The sequence below is a fragment of the Macaca fascicularis genome, chromosome 6 (assembly GCF_037993035.2).
Source record: "Macaca fascicularis isolate 582-1 chromosome 6, T2T-MFA8v1.1".
NCBI classification, from domain to species: Eukaryota; Metazoa; Chordata; class Mammalia; order Primates; family Cercopithecidae; genus Macaca; species Macaca fascicularis.
The window spans coordinates 73459686-73476627 of record NC_088380.1 but is presented as its reverse complement, the minus strand read 5'-3'; the positions used below and the strand labels follow the sequence as shown (position 1 = coordinate 73476627).

The following is a 16942-nucleotide window of genomic DNA, read 5'->3' as shown; positions in this document are numbered from 1 at the left end:
AGGAATTGACCAAGGACTAGCTAGCTACTCAGGATTCATTTACTCACTCACTCATTCACTCAGTCACTCACTCATTTAGCAACACCGCATACATATACTGATGGTGAATAAAATGCACCTGAGCTTTGTCTTCAGGTAGTTCTCACAGGACACAGGATGAGAGGGCACAGACAAGCCAGTAAGGCACACAATGGTGAAATAGAGGCTATTACAAGAACTCATGTTGTCTTAGCTATGGAAATGCCCCTATATTTCTCCTAGACTTATAGGAACCAACTCTCTGCCCTTACCGCTCTCACATCTACCATTTGAGACTCAATGAGATACAAGGCACATGGGATAGATATATTCAGATACCTGGCATATAAGATAAAGTGCTTTCTAATCTAAAATGCATTGTACATATTCTAATCTTTCCTTGTTGCTTCAGAAAGCCAGGTCTTGGAGAATACTGCTTAACAATGGGTTCAGTGTGTTTACACCTGTTTCTCAATGGGACGTAGTGATTCAATAAAAAAGAAAGTGACATTCTTTGGTTTAAAGTGTCCAGGAAAAATTAGACTTTAGTGTGTATTTTCCCTTGATCCTTTCAGAAAATTTACAACTCATCTCCCATCAGTCAATTCAGCAATAAGTCCTAAGGAGTCTCCCAACAAAGCATATCCTAGATCCCAAATGTTTCTCTTCCAACACTGCAGCCACCTTCACCTAAGACACCATCATTTTGCACCTGGACTATTGTGGTAGCTTCATAACTGGTCTACCTGCTCTCCCTGTGATTGTCTCCCCAGGTCTCCATGCACTTTTGAGTGAGGAATGAGCTTTTGAAAACATAAATCATACCACATCAGCCTCTGCTTATAAATGTCACATAGCTTCTCACCAAGTAGAATATCCCTACTGGTATATGCAAAGCCCTACAGAATCAGTCCCAGTCTGTTTTTCAATCTCTGTCATAAGAACTTCCTCTTTACTCAACTGTCTGTTACTTCAACGTAAACATTCCTACCTTAGGGCTTTTCTGATATCCAATCTCTTTTTCTAGAATATACTTCCCTTAATACTCAAATGGATCCCTCTTGTCATTTGGGTCTCAGTTTAGGTGTCACCTCTTCATAGAGATTTACCTGATTCCCTAATCTCAGAGAGTCACCCAGTTGCTGTTTCATTATCACCTTCTAATTATCTATAAGCACTTAGCACTATTTAGAATTTTTCTTAATTAAAAAAAATTATTCCCATTTTCATAAGATTGTAAGTTCCATGAGATTAGGGACATTGTCTGCCATTTTACCTACTTGTTTTGTATAATTTGTAACAGGAAGAACTTAGAAAATTTGTAAATATATTATAAGCATTAAAACATTTGCAAGTACCAAAGTGAATATTTCTCTGAAGGAGATCTAGTTAGATGTGGACTCTCATCATGTCATTGGACTCTCCTTGGGGCAGTTAGTATATCACACATGAATTATTCACTTATGGGTCAGGCACTTAATTGCTGTCTGTTGAATGACTAAATGTTTTCCTGTTTTAAGGGTACTGAGCCAGTTCCCTTCAGGTTGCAGGAACATAGTTATGCTTAAGTTAATTTACCTATTGAGCATATTATGGGAGAATAGGAGACCACCCTATGAGCTGCCCAGCCAAGCCACAAGGACCAGAGATCATAAGAGTTCATAAGATGCCATAGCACCAGCCCCATGACCTGAACTCTCCTCAGCAGAAGACCTATATTGGTTACTCCTCCAATGCTCAGCGACTTGTTCACCCTCTTTGTTGCCAGAGAGTTTGCCACTCCTGCTGACTCTTTTCTTGAGAGTCCTGCATTCAGGCTTCCTGAGTGAGGACCAGGTTGGGGCAGTGCTGTCACAGAGGTGCTGATTGAGGCGTCTTCTCAGGGCACTGGTTCACCTCACTCAGCCTTGAAGTCAGTGCTCATCTTCCATGCAAATACTGAGACCAGGATGGCCTGGTTTCTTCCAGGAATGGGTCCTCAAAAGAGGACTGTGTGCAATACAGCCATTCTGAGCTTCCTCAAAAGGGAGAAACATTTTTTGTCCAGTAATTCCAGTAGTCTGAAGAAACTATTGGAAGTTCTAATATATATAAACATAAGAATGGATAAGGAGGCCAGAGATTGGCCAACCATCAAAACTATGGGGCAAATATATTCAGAAGGTTAATCCCAATTCTAATCATTTCCCAAAAAGTACTATCAAATTGTGTATATTTGACCAAGATTTTTTTTCAATAAAATAAGTTGTTCAGAAAATACTTAATAAAATTAACTTTTTAAAATCTTTTAAATATTACCTAAAAATCCATATGCAGGCCTGAGTCCCACATGCACAAATATGGTTGTTACAAACTTGAAGAAAGTGAATATAGAATTATTTGTAGATTTAGGCAATAGCGCTAAATTTCCAGTGTTTCCAGTTTAGGAAAATGATGCATTTGTTTTAAAAGATTTATTTCAATACAACCTCAACAAAGGGCAGTTTGGCTCAGCACTTCTCAATTAATGTGCATATGTGAGCAAAATTATATCTACAAGGATATTCATTGCATTATGGTTTGTAGTAGCAAAAGTCTAGAAATAGAAAGTCTCATACCTAATTTATAAGAATCTTAAAGTCTTATAAATAAGAGACAGATGAAATAAATTACAGTACACTTGTGAAACAGAATACTCTACAGCTATTAAAAAGAAGAGGGTTGATTTATATATGTTGATACAGCAAACCCTCTAAATATATTAAAGTGGAAAAGCAAGGTATGGAAATATGGCCTATAAGGAGAAGACCTAGCTGTCTGGGGTGGGAGAGAGGTTTAGTTTCCAATCTATAATCTATTTTACTGTTTGATTCTTAAAATTATATTTATATGTTGCTTAAAAAAACAGAAAAAAATAAAACTTTATTTTCCTACCAAGCAAAAAATGTGTATAATAGCTTTCCATTGTCAATGAAAATAGTCAAACTGTGAAATATTTACAGAGGTTTATTCTGAGCCAAATATGAGTGACCATGCCCGAGGCACAGTCTCAAGAGATGTTGAGAACATGTGCCCAAGGTGATTGGATTACAGCTTGATTTTATACATTTTAGGGGAACATAAGACATTAATCAATACATGTGAAGTATATATTGTTTTGATCTGGAAGGGTGGGACAACTCGAAGCAGAAGGGGATGGGGGCTTGCAAGTCATAGGTGGATTCAATGATTTTCTCATTGGCAATTGGTTGAAAGAGTTAAGTTATTACCTAAGGATCTGGAATTAATAGAAAGGAGTGTCTGGGTTAAGATAAAGGTTTATGGAGACCAAGGTTCTTATTACGTATAGGAAGCCTCATAGGTGGCCACCCTAAGAGACAATAAATGGCAAATGTTTTCTATTTAGACCTTTAAAAAGTGCTAGACTCTAGTTAATCTCTTCAGGATTGGGAGGGCCTGGAAGGGGAAAGATCCAATTAATAGAAATGCTTTATGGATGCAAATTTTCCACACAAAAGATAACTTTGCAGGATCATTTCAAAATAGGGCAAAGAAACATATTTTGGGGTAAAATATTTTGATTTCCTCCTTTATCTGTTATGTGATGTTATACCAGAGGCATTGGGCTGGGAACCTTTGAGACGGGGACTCAGAGTCAGGTTGGCATTGGTATCTTACTGCTACAAAGAGTCTGTTCTATCAGTCTAAGATTTTCTATTTTAATTTTAATGCTGGTGAGTTGTGTTTAAACTCCACAATGAAGAGAGTACAATGAGGCATGTCCGACCCCCATCTTATGTCATGGCCTGAACCGGTTTTTCCTGATCTTTGGAATTCCCTTGGATGAGAAGAGGGGTCCATTGAGTTGTTGAGGGGCTTAGAATTTTATTTTTGGTTTAGACCTTTGAGTTCAGAAGAAATAGAGAAGAAATCTGAATATTCGGCATATCTTGCATTGAGAAAAGTAAACGTATCTATACCTAAAGAATTGACTCAGTCTCTGTCATTTTACCTACTCAGCTTATATAATTTGTAACAGAAAAAATTTAGAAATAGAAAATCCCTAAATACATTATAAGGATTAAAAGCATTTGTAATATAAGAAAGTACTTAGTAACAATGTGAATGTTTCCCTGGGGGAGAACTAGTTAGACATGAATTCTCATCATGTTATTGGGCTCTTCTTGGTAATTTAGTATATGACACATGAATTACATAATTCTATACTTAATGTAAAGAATGCTATACAATCTTGTTTTACTTCAGCTATTATGAAAGAGTAGGGATAGAATAAAAATAACCGAGATGTTGGGCTTACACTGCTTACATGATTCTCATCAACTTTTCTTTTCTGCCTTCATATTTACTTGTGTTAGCTCTGGTGACTGCTTAATTAATTAAGAAGATAGAGCATTAAAGGTAAACTCATGTTTCCAGTCAGGATAGAATTATAGATTCCTAATTTTGTTATTCCAAATATTGTAAACATGTAACAATGATAAACTTAAAAAAAATTTTGAAAACATAGTTATGATTTTAAAATATGAGACATTTTCACGGACCAGAAGTATTAGAATAGCTGAGCTAAAGTTGAGAGACATTGAGCTGGGGATGTTTAGGGCCATGAGTCTAATCACTAGCAGAGGGCGCTAAGGGTTCTGATGCCTATGGGGAGATGAGAACTAAAATTGCCTATTGTTAAGTCCAGGAGATAGGATCCTGGAGCCTGGCTACTTCCTGAAGTCAGAGCTGGAATAGGTAGGCCTGAAATGTACATGAGGGTGAAATAAAACTGCTACTGTTGTCTAGCATCTATAAAGTTAAGTGCATAGAGAGACAAGAGTGAGAAAGAGAACCTCAATGCTAAAAGTTAAACAAAACTGTTTACTAGCTCGAGGCTAGATAGGTAATGTTTTCAATATTTTTGAGCGCAGATGACATGGGTATCCAATAGAAAGCCCGATATGGTTTTTCAAAAGAAGGAAAAAAAATACTGCCACCAATGAGTCTTCAAACAAAAATCCTACACTTAAGATAAAGACAAATGCTAACAAAATCAGCAATTGGGAGATAAGTTTACCTAAAGACTAAAACACTACAACAATCTGAAAATTAGTTTAAAATTAGTGCATTGAGGATGCTTAAAGTGATAATGAAAGGAATAATACCTGCTTCCCCAAATACTAAACAAAAACAATCAAACAGAGAATTAGTAAGTTAAAAGCAGTCCTAAGAAATTGATCTGGGACACAATACAGAGAGAAAAATTCTTTAAAAATGTATTAGAACAGTTGAGAAATGTATAGGATAAGTTGCGAGGGTTTTATAATATACAACAGGAGCCCCAAGGGGAGAGAAGAGAAGAAACGAGAGAGTAGCAATACTAAAAAACAAAAATAAAATAAAATAAAATAAAAATAAACTGTCCAGAATTAAATAAATACATGATTTCTTAGACTTAAAATTCACTGTATAGGAAAAATTAAATCCAGATCTTAAAATTCAATTGATATTTTATGCATCAGCTATAAAATGAAGACTGGATGACAGTTAAAATAAAAGTAGACTTCTATCAACAATAGTAGATGTTTAAAAGCAATGGAATCTTTTTGATGTTGATAAAAAAATAACTGCCAATGTAAATTCTATAATAAGCTAAGTTATTATTCAAGTGTAAGACATAACGTTTAAAATGCTTTATCATTAGTAACCATTGTTGATAACCACTAATTGACATGCTTCTTGAAGAAAAGGAAATCCAGAGGAAAAGCATGAGACGTGAATAGTAAGGGAGATTGCGGAAACAAGTCAAGTATGCTAGTGTGACAGATTGTATTTTTCCAGTAGCATCACAGCAACATTTTCAGTCCACGCCATTGTAGAACCTTGTCACATACCCATCAAGAGATTGAGTCTATTTTCTCCAACTTTGAACTTTGGGAGACTGTGGAACTGCTTTGATGAGTAGGACACTAAGAAAGTGCTACTGTATGAATTTCAAGGCTAAGGCAATACGGCTTCTGTTTGCCTGTCTCATTCTTGGTACATTTGCCTTGAGAACCTAGCCATCATGCTCTGAGGAAGCCCAAAGTAGCCTACACAGAGAAACTACATGGAAAAAAAAATACAAAAAGAGAAACTGAGGCTCTCAGCCAATGGCCACATTCCCAGGATACCTTATAAAATGTCGGACAGAGATAAACTCTCCCTACTTAGAATGCACATACTACCCAAAGCAATATACAGATTCAATGAAACCTCAATCAAAATACCAATGACATTCTTCACAGAAATAGCAAAAATAATCCTCAAATTCATATGGAATCACAAAAGACCCAGAATAGCCAAAGCTATCCAGAGAAAAAGAACAAAACTAGAGGAATCACATTACCTGACTGAAATGATACTATAGAGCTACAGTAACCCAAATGGCATGATACTGGCATAAAAACAGACACATAGACCAATGGAACAGACCAGACAATCCAGAAACAAATTTGTACATCTACAGTGAACTCATTTTCAACAAATGTGCCAAGAACAGATATTCAGAAAAGGACAGTCTCTTCAGTAAATCGTGCTGGGAAAACTGGATATCCATATGCAGAAAAAAAAAACTAGAACCCTATCTCTCACTATATATGTAAAGCAAATCAAAATGGATTGAAGACTTATATCTAAGACCTAAAATTATGAAACTACTAAAAGAAAACATTGAGAAACTCTCCAGAACATTGGGCTGGACAAATATTTCTTGATTAGTACCCCAAAAGCACAGGCAAGCAAAGCAAAAATGGACAAATGGGATCATATCAAATTAAAAAGATTTTGCACAGGAAAGGAAACAATCAACACAGTGAAGAGATAACCCACAGTATGGGAGAAAATATTTGCAAAGTATCCAGGGACAAAGGATTAATTACCAGAATATAATAACCAGAATATATCAACGGTCATCAGAAAAATGCAAATTGAACTACAATGAGATATTATCATACCCCAGTTAAAATGGCTTTTATCCAAGACAGGCAATTACAAATGCTGGCAAGAATGTGCAGAAAAGGGAACCCTTGCACACTGTTGGTGGGAATTAGTACAACCATTATAGAAAACAGTTTTGGAGTTTCCTCAAAAAACTAAAATTAGAACTATCACATGATTCAGCAATCCCACTGATAAGTATATACTTTAAAAAAAGGAAATTAGTATACTGAAGAGATATCTGCACTCCCATGTTTATTGCAGTACTATTTACAGTAACTAATATCTGGAAGTAACCTAAGTGTCCATCAACGTATGAATGGATAAAGAAAATGTGGCACATATACACAGTGGAGTACTATTCAGCCATAAAAAAGAGTGAGATCCTGTCATTTGCAACAACATGGATGGATCTGGAGGTCATTATGTTAAGTGTAATAAACAAGGCAGAGAAAAACAAACTTTGCATGTTCTCACTTATTTGTGGGAGCCAAATAATTAAAACAATTGAACTCATGGAGATAGAGAGTAGAATAATGCTTACCAGAGGCTGGAAAGAATAGTGGGATGGTGGAAGCAGGGGAGAGTAGGGATGGCTAATGAGTACAAAAATTAATTAGATAGAATGAAGATCTAGTATTTGATAACACAACAGGGTGACAATAGTCAACAATAATTTATTGATGTTTTAAAGTAGCTAAAAGGGTATAATTGGACTGTTTGTAACACAAAAAAAGGATAAATGGTTGAGGTGATGGATACCCCATGTACTCTGATGTGATTATTATGCATTGTGTGCCTGTATATAAATATCTCATATAGTCCATAAATAAACACACCTATGTACCCACAAATATTAAACAGACACAGATACATGCATGCACTGACCCACAAAACTTTCTACAATGCCCTGCTTAAATTCTTGACCCACAGAATCCATGAACAAAATACTTACTTCTTATGCCACTAAGTTTTGGAGCAACTTTCATAGCACAATATTTTGTAGAATAGTTATTATATTTAACTACTGACTATTAAGAAGATTTTTGTAACTAATATTAATTATAGCAATAATAGAAGAAAAATGGAAGGTAGTAAGTAGAAGTTGTTTAGTAGCTAGTTTTTTTGCTTGATTTGGGAAAAGGGTAAAGATATTTAATAAACTCAGGCTTTGATAAGATTTTATAGTTAAGTTTGTATGCTAAGCTTTTGAAAACAACCATTAAAAGAACAGAAATTTAATAAATGAATCCAATCCAGAAATGAAGAAAAGGAAAGGAGGTAATAATGAAAATTTCATACATGTATACAATCAGAAACAAACAACAAAACATAACAATAATCGATTGATTCACATTTCTTTTCAAATTACCAGAGTTCTAATTGATTTAGGCTACATTAAATTAAAAAATGCAAAGAGAGATAAGAATAATACTCCATGTCTTAGATTTTTAGATATTATATGTTTTAGAAAGTTTTCGTCTTTTCAGTTATGTAACTTACCAGGTAGGTTTTAACCCTTAGACTTTTAGAAGATACTGCCTATAGACAGAGTTGAAGGCCAGTGAAAAGTGGGTTTTATTAAACCATGTATCAGGATATTTTAGTTAGAAAATAGTGTCACCGTAGTGATTGTTAATATTAGTTTTCCTTGGCCAGACGCAGTGGCTCACGCCTGTAATCCCAGCACTTTGGGAGGCCAAGGCGGGCAGATCACAAGGTGAGGAATTCGAGACCAGCCTGGCCAACAATACAAAATACAGAAATTGGCCAGATGTGGTGTCGGACGCCTGTAATCCCAGCTACTTGGGAGGCTGAGGCAGGAGAATTGCTTGAACCTGGGAGGCGGAGGTTGCAGTGAACTGAGATAGCGCCACTGCACTCCAGCCTGGGTGGCAGAGCAAGACTCCATCTCAAAAAAAAAAAAAAAAGAAAATAGCTTTCCTTTATCATTATTATTATTATAATTATTTTTGGGACTGAGTATTGCTCTGTCTCCCAGGCTGGAGTGCAATGGCATGATCTCAGCTCACTGCAACCTCCACCTCCCAGGTTCAAGTGATTTCCTACTAATTTTTGTATTTTTACTAGAGACAGGGTTTCACCACATTGGCCAGGCTGGTCTCAAACTCCTGACCTCAAGTGATCCACCTGCCTCAGCCTCCCAAAGTGCTATGATTACAGGCGTGAGCCACCATGCCTGGTCTTAAAATTAGCTTTCTAAATCCCTCTACTGGAAATACGTGGTAGGAAAGTAGTCTAAATAATTTATTATAAATTACACAATAAAATAACTGACTTATTAAAAAAATGGCGGCAGTCTTCCCTCAGCCAGGTACAGTTGTTTGTTAATCCACTTTATTTTTATTTAGATGACACACACACAAAATAGCTGCCATTCGTTATAGACAGCATTGAACTCAATTTGCCAACACATTTCACCAATTGTTTACCATTGTTCTCTGCATCTTTGTGTCTCCCTTTGTGCTTCCATCAGATGCAGTAATGAATGCGTGCTGCATGCATGCTCTAGAATAGAGAAAAAAGAAGGAGAAGTCAGTTCTGTGATTTCAAGCTGTGTGCTCTTTTCTACTCTTCTCATCTGTACGCCAATGGGATCCAGCAAAGATGGGTGCCAGAACTGAGCAAAGCGGAAGAGGATGCCAGAGGGAAACCATGATAACTTTGTGGGTTTTTTTTTTTTTTTGTACTACAAGATAACTTTTTCTTTTCCTTTAAGATGTGTAATAGCATTTACTAAGATATCACTTATTTGTCTTCATTCATATATTGCTTTCTACTGAGTTAACCATACTGTATGAATCTTATCTCTATTCAGACTGTGTGCCCTCTGAGAAAAAGTATTTTTTAAGCACTAGTATTTCTGGCATTTAATATTGTGTTGAAACATAGGAAATATAATAATGTTTGATGAATAAATAAATGCCACATATGAGAAAGAAACTTTCCCATAATTTTCTCTATAATGAATTTACTCTATAAAATGAGATTAAGAAGTCCACCCAAGGAATTTAGTGACAGAAGTGGAACAAGAAACCAGAGACCTTGCCCTGCCTTCACCCCTCAAATCCAGCACTTTCCACAGCACCACACTCGAAATTCAGAAAGCTCATGCTTGGAAGCCTTCGGATGCCTTCCAGGCAGAACTGTGTTAGGCACACCAGAATTGCATGAGACGACGCCTATGGTCTCTGCTGTTACGAAATATAACAATGATACAGTGGCTTTGATGTCTGCCAACAATTGCAAGTAAAGAGAGTGGTTTAATGACACAGGCATTCTGTGAGCAAAATCTTTAGGCTGGCTCCTTTTGCCCTATAATATTTGTATGTGTAAGGAAACCTTTTACCCCTTTTATAGCTCTCTCCTTCCTTGAAAAGTCCCAAATATTAACCCTGAGAGATGCCTTTCTACTTGCCATTGTAGAAAGAGTACCTACTTATCTGGTGTTACATGCCACTCCATCTTTGTCTCTGTGTTAATAATTTAATAGTCTTGGGTGCCCTTCCTGGAGTCCATAGACAAGAGGTAATAACTTTTCTCCTCACCATTATTCCTTTTCTATTTTGTAAACTTACCCAGTATAGTACAATGATCTTCGGAAAACACCAAAAATTAGTTGGCAACTAAGTTGTAAGTTATGAATAATCTCCCAGTTATTTCCTCTGGGTAGGTTCATTGATTAGGATGTATTTTTCTCTTTCAACCTTATCTTTTAAAGGTCTTGTGAAGTTTTACCTTACATTTGTTGCCCAGCAGACTAGAAAGACAGGAGAGAAGTGGTGGCAAGAACAGCTGAATGGAATCGTTGATTATGATTGACAAAGGACTGCAGTGTGTGCGCAGAAAACAAAGAGACCTTTGTGTTGGTAGGAAGCATGTGACCAGCTGCCCTAATTTGGTCAGAGCTGTTCCATTTGCTCATCTACTTCTCTGGATGTTCTTCAAGATTCTGATTGAACCTGTTCTTTTCCACAACCTTTCCCATTTTCTCCAAGTCATCTTAGGGGATAAGAGCAAGAGAAGACTCCTGTTATCAGCCATATGATGCAACCTTTAGGCCTTTCCCTCAATTTTGTAAAACATAGTCCTGAAATAGTTTTGATCATGGATTAAATCAGTATAACATATACCCCATTTGTAAGTTATCTTCATGTACTGCCTATTCTGATACTTTAAGCTGATATATATATATATATATATATATATATTTTTTTTTTTTTTTTTTTTTTTTTTTTTTTTTTTTTGAGACGGAGTCTCACGCTGTTGCCCAGGCTGGAGTGCAGTGGCGCGATCTCGGCTCACTGCAAGCTCCGCCTCCCGGGTTCCCGCCATTCTCCTGCCTCAGCCTCCTGAGTAGCTGGGACTACAGGCGCCCGCCACCGCGCCCGGCTAATTTTTTGTATTTTTAGTAGAGACGGGGTTTCACTGTGGTCTCGATCTCCTGACCTTGTGATCCGCCCGCCTCGGCCTCCCAAAGTGCTGGGATTACAGGCTTGAGCCACCGCGCCCGGCCAAGCTGATATATTATGTAACATAAAACATACAAAAAATAGATTTAAAAAGATGAAAAATGAATGTAAATAGCATTTTCTTAGTTTTTCCTCTGCACCCTAATGCATCACCTTGTGTACCTCCAGGGTGTTTGCACCCAATTTTGGAGGATCTTACCAAAAAGATAGTTATAAGTTGACCAAAGACAAATACAGTCCAGTCTGAGAAGCTGCATCCTCTTTTTGAAGTCATTTGGGATTGTGACAACCAGGCAGCTTCCTCATGTTTCTGGATACTGCTGGGAAGACTGTTCCAAAAGGTACCCAAAAGCACATATCCAACCCCAGTGTTCTAGAGACCAGAAATCTAGTCCCAACCCTATCAGTAACCAGCTCTACAACTCTAAGAAACTCATTTAAACTCTGAATTTGTCACTGGTGAAACAAAAACAAAAACGAAAAAACTTTCTTGCCCATTTCACCTAATTGCTATAAATATCAAGGCAATGGATATGCAAGAGTTTCTAACAGAATAACACGGAATACAACTATAAGGTAGTATTGTTATTATTTTTAAAGACAGTGGAAGGAAAGCGTATCCTACCTGCTCCCCAACCCCCCGCACTGTTCATTGCATCAACAAAACTAACTCAATGCAGACACCCTCCCTTTGGCCCTCCTGTACTGTGTAAATGATCACTGGTGAAAATTGAAGCTGTTTAGTTTTAGATTTTAGTGAATACTTTCGCAACTCTTCCTCCCAAGATTTTAGAATCATAAAAGGTAAGAGGAAGATAATAATTTTAGAGTTGAAGGTAGCTGAAAGATTATCCCAGCTAGTATTCTCATTTTGTGGATGAAAATACTGAAACTGAGTGAATTTCAGAGGGGCTAAATGACTTCTCCAGGATCACATAGCTAGGAGAGGTGCCACATCAGACCCTGAGAGCCATATTGGAACCTATTTTGGAATCCTTTCCCCGCACTCCCCCTCCCCCCGCCCACAATGCTGCTACGGTTCCTTTCCTTCTTTCCATGCTGCCTGCCAGGGCTGCTTCACATCATTACGGTGCTCTAGTCAATCATTTATAATTCCTCTTCAGCTGTGTTTCTCTCAGGAGCAAACCATGACTCTATTCTCCATTGCAAAAGATTCTCTTCTTTTGCGTCCATATCTTTAAGTCTTTCAAGTCAACTCCGTCCCCCTAAACTGTCTCCAATTCTTTCTTACTGTTATTCAACTCCTACTCTGATCATCTTGTTAGCGACCCGTGATGTTTCCTTGTCAGGAAAGGACTGTGGATTAGATGGCCAGAGGTGGCCATTTAAGTTGTCACTGAAGGCGTCTGCCTCTTCCAGAGCACTGACAGCTGTTGTGTCAGTCACACAAGGTAAAATAACCTTCTCGCAGAGTAAAAATAAAATGGTAAAAATAACCTTCTTACACATCTCACACCAAAAGTAGGCGTGAATATTTTGGAGAGGAGAATTTAGAAACGGGTGCTAGAGATGGCACAGGCAGAAGCTGGTTAGATGGATATGTGTCCCTCCCTTCCAGGGTTTTTGTTTCTAACCAGGAGGTTAGAAACCGTACTTTTTCTTCTTTTTTCCCTTTCTTCCTTTGCCACCAGCCACTCCCCACCTCCCAAACTACCCATCCAAATCCGTCTCAGATTTAATGTGAAATTATGTTCATGTTGTATTTTCAGTGGTTCCTGTCTTCTTCTACCTAGATCACTTTTAGGTATTTAATTGTCAAATATTCTCTACGAGTAAGACAGATTAAATCTCAGGATCCATGCTTCTAATGGGGCAAAAATGAATTACTGAACACATTTAATAAAATGTCTCAAAAGGAAGCCTCGGCCCAAGTCATCACTGTAAGATGAGTAGCCAGAGATCTGAAGCAAAGGGCTGGCAAGACTTTTTGTGATTTCCATTTATTCTTGGCTTTGTTTGTATAAAATATCCACTTGGGGTGTAATAGGATCAGAATGCAAATAGATCACCAGCATGACTTTTGAGAACAAAGAAAAATTTATATATACTCTGTTACCAATTTGTCTTTTAGTAATATCTGGCCATTTAAATATTTATGTCACCCAGTTTGTACGTGGAAGAAAGGCCAGCATTTTCTAGTTTGTTTTCCCCCCACCTGAGTGTTATATGGTATGTCTGACACCAGAGTACCTACCAATGCTCCTAGCATACGGCAGGTGTTCCATAAATGGTTACTAAGTTTAACCGACTTGTGTTCAAAATCCTGATTAACTGCAGTCAAAAAGCTGAAACGTTTTTGTTTGTCTAAATGTTAATGTTAAACACAATGTGAGTTCAAGATAAAAACAAAAGGTAGAAAATGGTGAGTTAGAGGAGGGGGAGATAGGACAGCAGACATCACGCTCTGAGAACTAGTCTAAAATGTCTCAAGAAGTCGATGGCATGAAAGGCCAGTGTTTCCTGGAATGTGTCATAAGACTCTGAAGATAAGGGATCTGCTAAATAGTCACTAAAGGGAAGTGAACCTTGAGCACAAAAGATGTAGGAGGTAGCGGGGAAAGCACGGAGGTTGCTGTAGCCGGGAAGGAGACTGGATTTGCCCCACCCATCACCTCCTCTGCCTTCACTCCCATTCTAGACCCCACACATTGGCTCATGTTCAGTGCAGGTACAGAGTATAGGCGGAGTGCTTGCCAGGCTCACCCTGCCAGAGTTTACCAGGCAGAAAGGAGAAGCAGGGAAAGACTCCTTGCTTCTCCACCTCTCACTCCACCCCTGCCAGAAATTTAAAATATTTGATGGCAAACAAACAATCTTTCCGACTGCTGAACTCTGACGCTGCGTACAACATTGTCCAAATACTTCTGCTGCTGGCCTTTGTTAGAGGTTTTTTGCTCTGAAGCCACACAGGTCTCTATGTATGTGTTTGGGCCAGAGGCAGGGGTGGGCAGTGAGCTTTAATCTTGAACCACATTTACTTTACTAATAAGAATTCTTTCTTTCTTTCTTTTCTCTCTCTCTTTTTTTTTTTTTTTTTTGAAACAGAGTCTTGCTCTGTCACCCAGGCTGGAGTGCAGTGGTGCAATCTCAGCTCACTGCAACCTCTGCTTCCCGAGTTCAAGTTATTCTCCTGCCTCAGGCTCCCAAGTAGCTGGGATGACAGGTGTGTACCACCATGCCCTGCTAATTTTTGTATTTTTAGTAGAGATGGGGTTTCACCGTGTTGGCCAGGCTGGTCTCAAACTCCTCAAGTGATCCGCTTGCCTTGGTGATATGGATTATCTGTGTGCCAGCCCAAACCTCATCTTGAACTGTAGCTCCCATAATTCCCACATGTTGTGGGAGACAACTGAATCATGGGGGCAGTTTCCCCCATTCTATTCTTGTGGTAGTGAGCAAGTCTCATGAGATCTTATGTTTTTATAAGGGGTTTCCCCTTTCACTTGCTCTCAATTCTATCTTGCCTGCTGCCATGTAAGACGTGCCTTTCACCTTCTGCCATGATTGTGAGGCCTCCCAGCCATATGGAACTGTGAGTCCATTAAACCTCTTTTTCTTTGTAAATTACCCAGTCTCTGGCATGTCTTTATCAGCAGTATAAAAACAGACTAGTACACACAGCCTCTCAAAGTGCTGGGATTACAAGTGTGAACCATCATGCCTGGCCAGCATTCTTAACTTCTGAGGGTAACTAGGTTTACACTGGAGCACATGGTAATTGGTGAATTTTCTAAGATCATGTATTTGGAAAAAAGATCAAACAAACAAAAATGAAAACTTATGTCAACATTTAAAACTAACCTTGAAGGCTACTTTAACATTATAAAAATATTTTACAATAAAACGAGTGTTTTAAAACTTTCACAGATATATTTACAGGACACTACCAGACACCTTTCTGCCTGCCTTAGCCGAATGCTTTTGTTTTTTGTTATTTCTCCATTGCATCACCTTCACGCCTTCTTCTAAAGATCTTTAGAAGCCCAGCTTAGCTAGTTTGATATCTCCATTAACTAGAGCTACTAGGTGAGATCTCAAAGGCTTAGGTGATTTGCAAAACGTTCATATATATCTTCCTGAAATATTCAATTGCTCTAAGCTCGTTTGCAGCATTGGAAGATTTGGGTGAAAGGAAAGATTTTAAAAGACTTGCAGCTGCTCTGTCCAACACAGTACCTGCAGGAGAACATCAAACACTTGAAGTTTGGTGAATGCACCTGAGGAAATATTAAGTGTGTTTGGAACAAAGTGGGTAGATGTAACTTTATAACTCGGATTTTATGAAATCTAAGTACAAATCAAGTGTGTTTTATGGAAATTTAGTATTTGATTTGAGATAGGCTGTAGGTATAAAATGCATGCCATATTTGAAATACTTCATGTGAAAAAGCAACCTCATTAATACATGTCTATTGATTAAATGAGGAAATGATAATGTTGCAGATACAATGGGTTGAGTAAAGTATATTGCTAAAATTAATTTTACCCTCCTCTTTTTACTTTTGTAATGTGACTGCATGCATGTGTGGCTCACATTGTATTTTATTTGATAGTGGTAGTTCAAACAGCAGTTTTGACTTAAACTATTGCAATTAATCCATCTCCCTAATTGTATCTCTGCAGTAAATCTTAATATTTCTCTGTCAAGTGTGCTTTTTGTTTTCAGATAGAATTACCTAAATCTTCAAAAGGTAACTGAACTTGAGAAGCCAAAAGAGACAAAAGCCTCCAGCCAATGAGCATTCCCCATGAACAAGCAAATGCAACTGCTTCCTACTATAGTCTCGAAATGTGTAGTTCTAATTCTCAAGCGATATATGTATTTAGTTGCTGATAGAATCACAGAGAGATTTAAACAAGTGGAAGTTAAATTTAAACAAGATGGAAACAGAAGCTGCATTCTGACCAGTTTTTCATAACAGTTTATGGGAAATATTGGAAATGAGAGAGAAATGCTTTAAGAATAAATTGTTACGGATTGAAATGGTGGTACATGGAATTTTTGACTTACAGGAAACATACTCTAATGGCCGCTAGAGCATGTCAAGAGATGAAGGTGGGAGACAGGGGAAGAAAACCACTTACAGTATTTCCAAATCAGAATTTTTCTTTGCATACTTTCATTTTTTTTTCCTTTTCAGAAACCTTAGCTTAGGCCAGGATGAGCTTCTTCTGCACCTGAAAAATCTTGTCCTTGAAATCTTTAATACTGTCCCTGCAAATCACTACTAGATATAGGATCCATGCACTCTGACCCCTTGGGTCTTGTATGTTTCACTGCCTCTTATATGGCAATCACACCTACAAACAGGTTAATTCTTCTATCGTGCTTAATTCAATGATTGCCCTATTAACCACCCCATCACAATGAAGAAACCCTAGTTACCTCAGTTGGTCTTTCTTTCTTACCTCTCCAATATCTAATCAATCAATCAGCCAGTTACCAAGTC

The 16942-nt window shown here is 37.8% G+C and overlaps 1 long non-coding RNA gene across 2 annotated transcripts in view; it reads right to left on the bottom strand.

Moving 5' to 3' along the window:
• LOC102145684 (uncharacterized) overlaps positions 1–16942 on the bottom strand; it is a 169672-nt gene that overhangs the window by 24345 nt on the left and 128385 nt on the right. For both annotated transcript variants that reach the window (XR_010587391.1, XR_006698732.2), the window contains one exon: positions 9432–9507. This is a non-coding gene — a long non-coding RNA (uncharacterized lncRNA). The remainder of the gene's footprint in view (positions 1–9431; positions 9508–16942) is intronic.